Source organism: Patagioenas fasciata, chromosome 1 (assembly GCF_037038585.1).
Source record: "Patagioenas fasciata isolate bPatFas1 chromosome 1, bPatFas1.hap1, whole genome shotgun sequence".
In the NCBI taxonomy this organism is placed as follows: Eukaryota; Metazoa; Chordata; class Aves; order Columbiformes; family Columbidae; genus Patagioenas; species Patagioenas fasciata.
In genome coordinates, this window is record NC_092520.1 from 67,097,935 (window position 1) to 67,112,303 (window position 14,369).

At 45.0% G+C, this 14,369-nt stretch overlaps 1 long non-coding RNA gene across 5 annotated transcripts; it reads right to left on the minus strand.

Annotated features, from left to right (window-relative positions):
• Positions 1-2,801: 2,801 nt before the first annotated feature.
• Positions 2,802-8,967, minus strand: LOC136108985 (uncharacterized). Of its 5 annotated transcripts, none has more exons than XR_011738899.1 (4): positions 8,890-8,967; positions 4,629-8,728; positions 3,313-3,544; positions 2,802-3,131 (listed from the first exon to the last, which is right to left on the minus strand). It is a non-coding gene; the product is annotated as an uncharacterized lncRNA (long non-coding RNA). The 5 variants fall into 5 exon arrangements; XR_011738900.1 differs by having other exon boundaries at positions 4,629-7,486; positions 8,583-8,902; XR_011738901.1 differs by having other exon boundaries at positions 4,629-6,957; positions 7,373-8,902.
• Between the last annotated feature and the right edge of the window lie 5,402 nt (positions 8,968-14,369).

Consider the following 14,369-nt stretch of genomic DNA (forward strand, 5'->3'; position numbering starts at 1 on the left):
TTCCTTTCCAGCCGATTTTGCTTGGATCAGGCTCAAAAACCGAGTGAGTCTCGTGGTTTTGTTTACACTGAATGGGGAGGATAGGAACGGTGCCATGGGGCCGTCTTTCATTAATATACAGTGAGGATTTTGTCTAAATTACTGCTATGAATTTCACAGTACACGCTTTCAAAAGCCGTCTCAGGTGGCCTGATGAAACGTGATAGCGCCTCTGCAAACAGATCTACTTTCTTAATAAAAAAGGAAGGGAGGGGGGACGAAATCCCCCCAAAATAATATATAAAAAATGAGTACACCCTCATAGCAGCGACAACAAAAAATAAAGCTCAAACCGGAGTAATGTTTTTTATTAAAAAAAAAAAAAAAACCAAACCAAAAAACAAACCACAACAACTTAGTTCCCCAACTCTTCCCACCCCCTCCCTTGCAGAGTGTGATTGTTTTGTCTGGAAAAAAATCCAAAGTATAACAAGGGGAGAACAGTTAGTGCTGATTTTCATTTGCATAAATTTTCATATATTTTGGTGAAAATAATAGACTAGTGGAGAGCGGGGCTTAGTGGAGTCAGTGCAAAGGAAAATCTTAACATGGATCGTTTCGCTGGAGTTGAGAACATGCTTTTTATCCCCCTGTCACCTTATTAAAATCAAAAATTAAAAAAATCTCTAAATCCTGGAAGTATGATGGGTAAGTGTTTCATATTTTTTATCTACTCTTGTTTTCTTTAAAGTCTTCTGGATATATATTTTCAAAAGCTTCGGACAAGACAGGGAACCCCATGGCAACTGCCTGGAAGGAAACAGGCTGAAAAAAAAAAAAAAGAAAAGAAAAAAGAAAGGAAAGGAAAGGGAAAGGAAAAGGAAAAAAAAAAATATCCCACCAGCAACAAAAAGCACCTTAGTGAAATATTACATAAAAAGCATGGATTCATTCCAAAGCTCAAGGCAGCAAAGCAATTCTTCAGCGTTGGAAAGTCTTTTTGGTTACTACTTCACTTTTCTGGGCACTGTTAGTTATTGTAACACCAGGACCGGGGCGGCGGGGGTGAGGGGGGAGGTGTTGTGCGGAAAGCTCTCGAAAATATTACGGATTTGTAAAGGAAAGGAGAAGCAGAGATGCGGGCTGTTTCCATTTCTCGGGAGGGGGGAGGGGGCAAGGTAGGGGGGTCGGCCGGCGGGCAGGGAGGGGGCCCGGCCGGTGTAGCGGGCGGGAGAGGGGCCGGGGCCGGGCCGGGGCGCTGGGTCACCCGGGCACCTGCTGTCAGCGCCGGTGCGGAGGGACGGGCGCGGGGGGAGGCCGGGGAAGGTGCTGAGTGGCGGTGCACGCAGAGGGTTAATATTGTAACTAGGGAACAGACGGTTAAGCACAACATCTAGAGCTCTGTAGTGAAAGTCCATCAGAAAGAGTATAATCAATCAAAACTAACCAGGACATCCCTTCATTTTATTCTCCAAGGAGATTGGGGCTGGAGGATTACAGCCCAGATTTCACTTTGTTTCTCTCTCCTGACAGTCTTGGCTGTCTCTCTCTGCTTTTCCTGAATCCCGTCTAATTGAGAAGTATAGGCTAATGTTCTGAAACTCTTTCATAGCGTTTGGGTCAGTGTGATAAATAATGTGATAAATAATGTAGGATGAAATTGGTAGGCCAGATACTGCTCCTGAAAACTTTACCAAGGCTTAAATATCCCATTACATTACTTTCATTTATTTTAATTTTGTCGTGTTATTTGCATATTTTTTTCTTTCCCTCTCTGTTGTTGCTCTTTTGTACACACAATAGCTGGTGATCATTGGAATTTCCTAGAATTAGTTACTTCTTTGGAAACGGTCGATAGTCAAATCAATAAAATGGCTTGTAAAACTAGGGAGGTATAGGTTTCAATTTGGGGGGGAGAAGAATCGCTCATTTTCCACTTCTTGTTGACGTGCCCAGAGTCTCTTTTGACTGGGGTTAACTCTGTGTGCTCCATCGGAACAGATGCCGTATAGAGCTGCTCCCTCAAGATCATTTGTTTCCTTGATGGGGGAACATTTCTGAGCAGAACATATTGGTTGCCATAGAGAAAGAAATAAAAGGAAGAACACTAGTCACATTAAGCTATATGTTTGTGCACTGGGCTTTAGATAAAAGGACCCCAGTTCAAGCCAGAGAGAACGGGGCCAAACCAGAGCTTCTTAGCTTCACTAAAACTAGCTTTATTTTGTTTTGGAGTTTTACGGTTGAAACATGTAAGCTAATTTTATTGGCTGTCGTTAATTTTATACGATACGGGTTGCTGAACAAAATCAACTTTCGCCGCGCTCCGCCAGGCACCGGCCTCCCGCCAGGGGGCGCCCTGCAGTCAACCTCCCCCTCCCCCTTCGTCCCCCTCTCCCCCATCCCGTCCCGTCTTCCCTCGGCCCCGGAGGGGAGAGGTGGCAGCCTCGGGCTTCCCCGATCCCCGGCTTCTGCCCCCCCGGCACATCCCCGCCACCAAGGCATCGTGGCCTGTGGGGAGAGACCCCAAACTGCCGGGGCCAGCGGGGTGGGAGCGGAGCGGCCGGGGGGGGCGGGGAGTGAGGGGGTCGCCGGTTCAAAGGCCACCCCAAAAGTGTCCCAGTTGCTGCGATGCCTCCAATGGACCCGAGGCCTGCGAGAGAGCTAGAGAAGCTAATTAAACACAGGCACGGGCATCACGGTTCGGGGTAATCTGAGGTACCACGCAGGGGTTTTTTGGTTTTGTTTGTTTGTTTGTTTGTTTTATTTTTTTTTTGTCCAAACAAGGCACTCAAGACTCTGGAGATTAAATAAAAAGACTCTTTTTTTTTTTTTTAAGATAATTTAATATTTAATCACCGCATTAAAGCTGGAAAAATAGAGATTTTTTGGTTTTGTCTTTTAATTTCTTCACCCCCACTCCCTCCTTCCACCGACTTCTCTATCTGCGAGAGCCAGCGCCGATTTCCTCCCTGTCCACACCGCCTGTACACCGGGCGCACACTGGGCACAAGTTGTTGCTGTCCGAGACACTCGTAGGCGTTAACTTCAACTAAAAACAACAACATCGACGGCGACCACAGCTTAGCTCGACACAGCTCGGCTCTCAGCCCCTGACCCAAAGCGTCCGCTTCTTTTCTCCATTTCCCTCCCTAAGTGGTTGCAAGAGGGGATAGGAGTGAGAAATGTAGGTGTTTGGGTTTTTTTGTTTTTTTTTTTTTGTTTTTTTGTATGGTATTCTTGCCTAAACACGGCTGCTTCTCCCTCCCACCCCTCGCCCGCATGGAGCTGGACACGGCCGGACAAGCGTGGCTGCAGCATCGTTTAACGCACCTGCAAGGGGGATGTCCCGGGCAACCCAGGGAGGAGGCGGGGGGAGAAAGCGGCGGCCCCGGGGGGGCGTTGAAGCCACTTTGTTCCCCCGTGTCGGAGCCTCAGCAGTTTCCGTGCGACTGGGAAAGTTCTATTCCTTGCCTCCATAAAGGAAAGACCAATTGGAGCCCTGGAAATCACACAGCCCATAAATATGATAGATCCTGGCAAGATGAACTCCCCGCCTAAAAAGCTAACACATACAAAGAAAAAAAAAAAAAAGGAAAGTAAAAAAAAAAAAAAGAGAAAGAAAAGTAATCAAAGAGAGAAAACGACCTGCATGCAAGAACATACAGTTTTGATTTAAAGCATTTGTGGGTCTTCATTTGGAAAACAGAATCAAGTCTCCGTGTGTATTGACTGCGGGAAAATGGTAGAGATATTTACATGAACAAAACTTTCCACCCACCGCATTTGGCGAAATAAGCACTAGCAATATTCCAGACTAGTAAAACACATTTCCAGAGCGCAATTCTCCTCAGAAACGTGGTCACTTGCTTGGGATTTGCCGTAGTTTAGTGAACATTTCCCTCGCCCCTGAAGCGGGCGGTTTTCGGCGTTGAAAGAACCTAACAAAGTTCCGCATCCCGGGTTTGGGACTGAACGGATTTTCCCGCAGCTTTCCTCTGTCTTCCTCTTACCCCAACCCTCCGAGTGTAACCTGCTTTAGGTTTTAAACAAAACGAGAGTTAGCAGCTCAGCTCCTCTGCTGTGTGCCTGCATTAGGTAGCAACAGCAGACCTCGGGGTACCGCAAGTGAACAGAAAAGCTGACTCTAAAACGAGCAACAAGTTAATTCGGCAAAACTTAACTTTGCTGGCAGCCTTTAGAACAAGTGCAGTTCGGCCAGGATTGCCAGATTAGTGCCTGCAGTGGCACCGTCGTTTTTGTAAAACTACTACAAAGACCATTTTTTTCCTCCCCCCTTCTTTTAATAAATGTCTATTTTGTCAGAATGGACGCCTTTGGAAAATGGATGTGGAAGCGATTCTGTCGCGGAGGTAGGGAAAAGAAAGTGAATGTTTACCGTATTTAGTATTCATTTACTTATAGTGGGAAATGATTAGGTATCTACTAATACAACCGTGGAGACCAACTGCCTAATTAGCATTTACAAATTAAAATGTTAAACATAAAGACATATTCCATATACAGTCTGCTATATGTAAAACACATTCGTGCATAATACAGCAGGCAGCTGAAAACGTGAAGTTGACTGGCTTCCAGATATGTAGCGTTCTTGGCTAATGTGATCTGCTCTGGGTTTTCAAGCTTACCCATACTGTAGTTCATAGTTCTTATGACCAAGTTGATAGCTGTGCTACGGATATTACACTAACCAATCTGGAGAAAATAGGAAAATATACAGATTACTTTTAAAGGCTGACGATAATGACGATAAACACAATAGGCAGGCGGATCATTTCTCCATACTTTTTATTCTGAAGGCTTCAATAGGAACCTTATTTGTTGTTTTGAGCGTGACAAAGCAGTTCGGGTTTTGTAATGAATTAGAACAATAATACAGAATTGCACATGCAAAGCAAGATAACTGCTAAAATAGGGGTCTTTTTTTTTTTTTTGTTTCCCCCCAGCTGCATAATTCTGATATTACCCAACGTGTCGTGCTCCGAGTTCACCTCACACGGACTGTAATGAAAGTTGCCAAATGAATGGAACAGTCTATCTGTTGACTTGAGCTCAATGTAGACACATTACATATGATGGAAACCTAATGCTCCTACCGACGTTAGAATCAGATGGATATATAGTTCCAATCCATCTCCTTGAACATGTAGATTTTTATTTATAAGAATAATTGTGCATGTAGTCACACAAAAAGGGGATTTACAAGTTGGAGTCTTTTAAAACAGACTGTGAAAACCTTAGCCCTGCTTTTATTAGACATGATATCATTCTGATTTGCGTGCTTGCCATCTCAATAGCGTTTCACATGTGAAAAAAAAAAAAAAAGAAAGATCCATATGCATTACATAGATTTTCTTTTACGCACATAAGGACTGGCAGTCTCTTAGTGGATAAGAGGGTGAATAATTGTGATACACCAGAAAACAGTTCGTGCAGTTTGGCAGCTCTGTTTTTTATTATTAGATTTTTTGACATTTGAACTTGCCTATTGTCTGAGGAGCTCAGTGCAGATTGCAGTAGGTCAACCTTAAGGCTGCTCTTTTTGGCATTGCACACAAACATGCACACGCTGTCTGTTCTCCTTGTGTTAATGCAACAGCTACAGTTTTACCGCGTTTTTTTTTTTTTTTTTTTTTTTTTTTTCCTAAATGCACATGTATTTGTATTTATCTAATCCGCTTGGGGTTTTCACGGTCATGTGGTTAGTTTGTACGCGTGTTCATTTTACATCCGTTCCTCCAATCTATATAATTGCCTGATGTTGGATACTTCTAAGTACTCAGCCGCTTTTACAGCAGTATAATTCCAGCATCACGATGTTTGATAAAAGGGACTTCAGTAGCCCTGGGATTAAATGACATATTTCCCCGCAGCTTCGCTCAACTCCATCATGACTCCTACAGTCAAAAGTTAACATTATTCATCATCTCCTCGCGTTTATTCCCTCCTCCCCTCTCTAAATTCAGCCCCGCCATCTGACTTGTGAGACAATTTCTTGCCGCCTGCTAGAGCTTAAGCAGGGGAGAAGAAGAGAAGAAAGGAGGGGGCAGAGGCGGGGACCCGAAAGCCAGGTGGGGAGCCCACCGCCACCCCGCGGCCTCGGGGGCGGCCTCCGCTCCGCCGGCCCTTCTGCGGGCGCGGAACGGGCTGCGGCCGCGCCGAAGTCCCAGCAAACCCCCGCTCAGGCGGGGCGCCCGGGGGGCAGGGAGCCGCTGCTGGCGTGGAAAATGCGAAATAGGGATGGATCCCCTCGGGGTGGGAGGGGGAAGGGGAGAGGGAAAAGTGGATCAAGCCCGGGTAGGAGAGTCAGTTTGCGCTGGGAAAATCCCGAGATTGCGCGTAAATAACTTTTCCCTGGAGTGACTCGCGTCTCTTCCTCTTTCTTCTCTCCTTTGGTTTGTGCTGTTTTAAATTGAGACTCTTCTCTCATCTGCTTGGGTGCAGAGACTCAGGCCGAATAACAGCCGATCTATCAGTCTTTCATTTAAATATGTATCTGTATACATACATAAGTATTCGCATATGCACATGTAGATACACGTACAGCCATGCACAGCCTCCTCCTTCTTTAACAAGCGCCTGATAACGCGTTTAAGGCTTGTTATTTGAACCCTCAGATCAGCATGCAGAAATGTAATTGCATCGTTTTTCATCAGGAAAGGAAAGAAGGAGGAAGCGGGGCGGGGGGGGGGGGGGGCGGAATTCCTGCCCCCCTCCACATACACAGGCACCCAGTGCTCGGTGATCGCTGAGTCACGGTATTGGGGGTCAGTGGGTAAACACGAAGCAGAGAGCAAAACCCCGGTGCAAACCACATCCCTCATCATCTCCAGCCTAGAGATCCCTCCCTTCCTCCTTCTCTTGGATTTATTAATCTGGATTTGGAATAAGGTGGACCAAGTGTGGCCAGAGCCCTCTTTTGGGTCTGGATGTCTTCCTCAGGTGCAGTTGGATGCGCTTTGTTGCGGTGGGGATGGGGGAAAAAAATCAACATTAAACTGCTGTTTAAGCCGCTGGTGTTGGGCTTCGTTTTTTGGGGGAGAGAGGAGGAGGAAGAAAGGGGGAAACACAGGCCAGTTCACCTAGGGATGTAAAGAAAGGGAAAGCTTTCTCCGGGGCTGGGCCCTGATCTGGGTTTGTTTATTCCTGTTCAAACGCTATTGTTCCTGCCAGACTTTGACACAAACAAAAGGGGCGGGGGGGTGGCTGTGGAACAAAGCTACTCAAACCCAAGCAACCCTCAAAGGCGGATGAATACTTTCTTCCCTTTAAAAATGTATGTGACAAGACTTTCTGTTTGAGGTTGTTTTCTGGGTCCCCCCCCACAACTGCCCTGTGAACTGAGCAGAGAGCCTGATTGTGATTCACTTACCAGGGCCTGCTTAGAGAGGTACATGTCCCCCCAGGTGGGTGCCACAGGGAGCCTCGCAGAGACAGCTTCTTGGGCCCCTGGTTGAAGTAGACTTGAAATCATTTGCGGCAAGGCCTACAGTGGGAAACAAAGAGGCAGAATTGTTGGGAGCCCAAGAAGAGTCTGAAATACAGAGAAGCATTGAGCTTCCCAGAGATGCTTCAGTTTCTCAGTGGGGGACAGAGCAGGATCCTTTTTGGACTGGCTTTGTGCAGTTAAGCGCTGGACTGTACAGCCCAGGCTGAATCAGAGGCATTGTGTGCAAATGCATAAGTGCACATTGTTTTGAGATGCTGCTATTGTATTTGGGGTTGGGGGGAGGAGGGGGTTACATTTTGTGTGCATGTGTGGGTCTATGTGCTTTCGAAAGGTGAGTGCAGATTGCAATAGTTGCTGCTCTGTTTTTGTTTGTCAAACAGAGCCCTCCTCTTGGGAGAGGGGCATGTGGCGGATCCCAGCCCAGGATTACATTAATCAAAGCATTATTTCCCCAGGGATGTGCAGCACAAATGATAGTAAATCCTAATAAAATTGGATCGCTGAGAAATTGAACGCTTAAAGTAATCTGCTCTGCCTGATAAAAACTTCAAATTTATAAGATATTATGCATTCCCACCCCCAAACACCTTAGGTATCATCACTACGTGTGTGTATTATACATCTGTCTGTAGCAGAGAAATCACTGCTTAGTTTAATAGGTCAGTCATTATTGAATATATACATAGATATAAGTGTGTGTGTGCATGTGTGCACATGTATTGCACACAGATGCACACAGTCATAAAAAACCCTAAAATCTATACGAACTTGACAATATTAACTATGGTCAATATATTATATGGCCACTATTTAAAGGCTTTGCATATGGCACTTCTGCTGTGTCAGGTACGATACAAGGTTGGGACAAGGCTTCACATGGTTGTGTACCAGCACTGTAATCTTGCTTTTTACTGATGTTCACCATGGGCCTCCATGAAGGCACCTGCGATCTCAGCCCCACTAAAAGAAGATTTGCTTTTTAAAGCTGAGACCATGGGGGTGGTAGAGAAATTAAAAAAATACATGGAGATGAGCATTTGAAGCTGAGTTTAGAAAGCCTTTGAGGGGATGAGCTTCAGAAGCAAACTGCCTTGGAACGAGTGGGCATAAGTGAAAGAAGGGAAGATTTTGCCTTGGGTGTGCAGTGTGCTGCACCCACGGTTCCTCTGTGTAGGGCGAGACCACTACCTCCCCTGCCCCTTGGCAAGGGCCATGGAAGGCCAGGGTAGCCGCTGGCAACTCGCTGGCTTCAAATTCTCAGTCTCAGCTACTTCCTCTCTGCAGAAGGAAAGTTTGTTTGTAATTTCAGCCGTAGGACATGACAGTAAACTCAAAGAGACACACTGTCCGGCAGGAAAAAAAAAAAGCTCCCCCCCACCTCCCCCTAAAAAAGCACTGCGCTTCCAAACGTGAAAGGGGCAGAAGGCATTTCCACTCACCCAGCTGAAACTCTTTGAATGGCTGCAAGTTTTCCCCGCAGTTATAAATGCCGATCATTCCTCTTACCCCTGCCCTTCTTTTGCTGTCCCGGGAGCCCGTCCGGCCGTGGGACTCTGTTCCCCCGCGGGCGCCGGCCCCGCCGAGAGTCCCCACGCGTGACCGTGACTGGTCCCGCACGCTGCCCTGCGACCGACAAGTCCTGTACGCCTCTGCCTGCCCCTTTTTTTTTCTGGCATGGCTAGGCAGACCGAAGTCGGTTTATCCCTTTCCCCTGGCGTGGGGTTTTCCTGCCCTGTCCTGGCCCCGGGAGCTTGCGGGGAAGGGCGGGGGGAAGCGGCCCCGGCCCCGCAGAGCCCCTCGTTTTGGGCAGGGAGGCGGCGAGGTGGGGGACGACAACTGAGCCCTCTCCCAACCCCGAAATGACGCAGCCAAAGCATCGTCTCCCGTTCGGACTGGCTCCATTTCAGGAGCTCCGTCTACCCCCACCCCCTTCTTCCCAGTCTTCCTCCTCCTCCTCGCCTCACCGTCACACTCAAACATCCCCCCTCTCCCGCCCTGCTCCCCCCCACCCCCAGCCACCCCAAACTCCTTCCTCAGGACTGTGGGATGCTGGTGAGCTCTGGTGAGAGTTGCCGGTCTCCATTTCCAAGCAGGGAGCCGCCGGGACGGGTGAGGCAGCCGCGGGGGGGCTGTGCGGACCGCGGAGAGCAGCAGCGGGGGGAGAGAAAACCGATGAATGAAAGAGGAGGAGAGGGGGAGGCTTTGCACCCGAGTCCCCCCCGTCGGAGCACCTCCCGTTCCCGGGAAGGAGCAGCCCCCGCGTTCCCTCTCACCCCCCCTTAGAGGCAACCCCCCTCCGCTCCCCGTCCGCCCCTGCCAGCCGCCGACACGGCGCAGGGGCGGCTCCGCAGCGCTTCTCGTCCCTCTGCGCCCCTCTGCGCCCCTCTGCAGCTGCCCCGCGTACCCCGACGGGGCTCCCGTCGCGCCCCGCACGACTGCCCTCGCCCTCCCCTGCGCGTATGCGGAGCATGCGAGAGGGGATCCACTCACCCCTCCACTGACGGTGCCTCTTTTCCTCTATTCCGCTTTCTTTTCCTAAAAAACCTCAACCACGGCCCCTCCCTCCCCCCTCAACCCCCATTAATTTGCATACTGTTAGGCACCCTCGCTCGGCTTTTCCCCCCGGTCAGACCGACCCTCCTCCCTCCCCACATCCCGGGTGCAACCGGATGACAAAAATCAAAGCTGGTTCCAATTTACCCCGGTTGTCTTCCTTTGAACACTCACAAGGTAGGTATGGCTCGGGGTGGGATCCCGTGCTCCCACTCCCCTGTGTTCAGCAAGGTGCCTTCCCCCCCACCTCCCCTCCCCTCCCCGCTTTCTTCCCCTTAATTGGCTCTGTCTCGATGTGCACTTGTTTTGTTTAGCCCATTTTAACATTGTGGACGAGATAGGCAGAAAAAGGAGCGCTTGACTTGGTATGTGTCTCTGATATATATATTATTTTCTCTCCCCCCGCTCCAAGGTTAATTTGCATTTGAGGTCTAATTCATATTTCAAAATCCTGGCATTTGAGGACCGTATAGTAGCAGAGCATTCATTTCTGTTTCTGAGGAGGAGAATCTCCTGCATTTGCTCTTCTCCATGTAATTTCATTGTGTTCACAAGTTATAGGGATTTACAATAGGGATTTACATCAGTTATTCTTCAATTCATCTTTTTTAAATAGCTAAACCAAATTTAAAGAAAAAATATATTTTTTAATTGTAAAAGTTGCAAATACCAGGCATTTAAAAAGGAGCATACGTTATTAACAATGTTGCAAACTTAAAGTCTAAGACACCCACTATATATTAATATAAGTGTATTAATCTGCATTCCTTGGAGTTGGATTTCTAGCTCCTGAACATGTGATTTTGATGACAGTCAGAGAAATTCTGCTATAGAAACACCAAGGTGTATTTATAGTTCCTTACATCTATTTACAGGTGATTTTACTGTTGTTTGCTACTCTTGCTACAGTACTTTGTAATGATTTCACTCCTGAAAGGCATTTCATGGGATTAGAACCTGCTTTACTCATTAAAGACTTTCAGCCTGCCCAGGTATAACTTTCATCCACATCTCTGGAAATACTTATGTGGCCATGTGGACTTTATGGAAAAATTCTAAAAGATACATGGTCATATAAAAAGATTCTGGTTTATATCCACAGTTCTTTTCAGTTCTTTGGATGTGATGAAGAGTTGGTCTACATTTAGGCCTTTATAGGTCCTTTAAGGACTCCCTTCATATATTTTATTCATATATATAAAACGAGTTTTATATATATCTCAATTACATGAATGGCATCTGCTGTATAATATGCATATGAAGCATTTCAAGTATTTCTCCATGCACACAAATGTATTTTTCACAAAACTATATGTCTGTTTATATGTATGTGATGAAATATATGCTGGAAGAGAAAACTACCCCCCAAAAAATTGGTCATAAAAGAAAAGCTGTTAAGGTAGTTCACTGAGAGTTTGCATCTGGTGCCTTGCAAAAGTCACTTAAGTTACAGACTTTACTGTAAATATCAACATACACCCTCATCTCAGCATAAAAATATTTGTGCATGTATTTGTCCTTCTGGAACTTACTAAACAGGGCTATGAATTATGCCTAGAAAGATGCTAGGGAGACAAAAATCTTATAAAATAATAATGGAAAATGGAATTTTATATAATGCCAACAACTTTAGCATGATTCTTGGCATAAGCAATTTAGTGCAATTTCATTTGTCTGAACCAGAGTGATATTACAAAGTGAATTAATAGAACATTGTACTGAAAAAAAGAAAGACTTCTTCCTTTGAAATATGAAGTGCCACTAACTTGAGATGAAACGTGAAAGTCAGTGAATAATATATGGGAAATATTAATATTTTAAGTGTATCATATTTAAAATTGCTGTGAACTTAAACAAGGTTTCATATCAAGAAAAAACAAGTAATTCATTTTAGGTTCCAATTTTATATGCAACATTTTACAAATGAAGCAATTCAGTAAAGAAGTGAAGTCAGGTATGTAAGCATATTTTGTTATTTTGCACATGAAATACGGTCATTATGTAATATGAATTTAATTTGGGAAATGATAAAAAAGAACATTCGTTTTATTTTTTTACTGTGCTGCAAGGAAAACATTTTTAAGTAGCTGATTAATGAGATGAAATGAACTGATACGGCCCATAATACCTGCATGGGCTTTTATACCTCGTGAAACTGCAACACAACGGGACCTTTATAAAAGTATAAAGTCAAGTAATGCAATCATATTTTAAATTTAGAGTGGGAATTGATATGATTCAGCTTGATGTTGTAAAAAGTGAGCCCTTCGGCACTTGGTATGATGTTATTTAAAAATTACTCCTGCAAGCAAAGTTAGTGAAAAGAATGTAGCAGGATTGAATCCCAGCACTAAAGCTTGGGGACAAACTGCGGCATCACCGTCTGCCCTGTTGTTCATTTTAGTAGGGAGAAAGTGTAGCCCTTGGTCCTCTCCTTAGTATGATACAAGGTCTATTGACTCCAGCGTTGCACTGCCCTGCTCCAATGAGCAGGTACAGCTCAACCTCTGGAAGCCACAACTTCTGCTCCGGAAGATGGGCCAAATCCTGCTTGTTGAATTTGATGAGGCCACCTGGAGTTTTTGTCTCGTTGGAATGAGCAGGATCTGACCCTTAATCCTCTCCCTGGTATATAACTCTACTGGACCTTCATATAAATGGAGGGATTATTTTTGCGTTTATTTGGTGTGCATGGAATTAGGTCTGAGGGCCACATTGATCTCGCCCTTACACCTAAGCGATCAAAAGATCTGACTCACTTTGGCCCTAGTCAACCAGGCCAGCAGTAATTGCAGTCACTGCATGTGATACATATGCTGCATACACCTGGGTGGAGCATTCTGAAAAGTTAGGCAAAAAAGGTGTTTTTGCACTGGTGGAAAGCACTGGATGTGTGTGAGCTCAGGGAAAAGGGCAGTTACGTGTTCCGGGAAAGACGCAGGCTGGCGTCAGGTCTGTAAGCACTTAGGAACTCTCTTGTTGAAGGACAACAGAAGTCTGGTTAGTCGGTAACCTGCTTCCCACCAGAAGGTGGTTGCAGGTGCCACAGAAGAAGGCAGAAGTTGTTGTGGGTGGTGGGGACAGAACACGCTTGTCACCTGCCACACAACAGATCTCTTTCTGGCCACTTTCACCCAAAGCCCTGAATCGTTTGCCATATTTCCCGCAATTATCTCCCATTCATTTCAGTAGCTCATGATTTCGTTACAGATGCCCTTCTGGTACTCACTGTAGAGATTTAAAATTCAAAATAACTGTGATGGGACCCCCCCCCCCCCCCACCTTTTCCTTTTTAAACAGTTTTACCATTTTATCAGAATTTGTTTAAATATACATTCCTCTGCTGTGAAATAACCTTTCTTTCCACATTTATACCCATATGCACAATGCTAACTCAGAGCAGAAACAACATTTTAAAACAGTGTCATGCTTATAGGATAATTACTAATCTTGTCAGAATAAAAAGAATACTAAAAGTACTCCTTTCAGAGGTTTGTGCCTTAGCGTTTTTGAAAGTTTTTTCTTTTTATAAGTAATCAGAGATGTCATAACAGAGTTAGAAACTATATGATATATAGCATGTAGTCAAAGTATATGACTCCTATAGGACTATTTAGAAATATACAAAGATTATTTTTTCTCTTTCAGTTAGCAGACTACTTGATGAAAAGGTATGTTTTGATCTTTATTCCTGCTTGTGTCTTGCAGTTCTACGAAGGTGATGTGAAACTATGAAATCAAAATTTTAGTAGCTATAAATGATACAAAAATAAGGAAGAGAAATGTTCATGATGTGTATCTGGAGGGATAAATACATGATAACCGTGCAATCTGATAGCAGAAAGAATAACTATTTGGCAATAAAACCAATGCCACATACAAACAGAATAACATTGTTCTAGTGAGGAATATAGCAAATAAAATGATACAACAGAAAGACACTTTTGAAACTCTCTGTTTAGATCTTTTCCAGTTTAATGTTCATTTTTAATGTTTTGTGACCACTGAAATATGGTTAATGAACAAGTTACTCAAAACTTTTCTATCTTGTTTTCATATCCCATAGCTACAAATCCAAAAACCTAACCTATAGCAACCCCACTTAATGTTAGGAAGGTGTTTTTTCTGTTCATTACCTGGGATTCATGGCTTGAGATCTGGTTTCATATACTTTTAACTTGTGGCTAAAATTACTGGGGCATGTAAGCAGCGTTTGTGGAGTCATGCAGTTATTTTGTGCAAAAAGTCCAGTTTTTTCAAATTGGGGTTTCATACAGGCACAGGAAAGGGACTATTTTTCAAGGGCATTAGGCATTTTCAGCCTCATTCGACTTCATCGAGAATTGGGAAAACTCTGTGTTTAAAA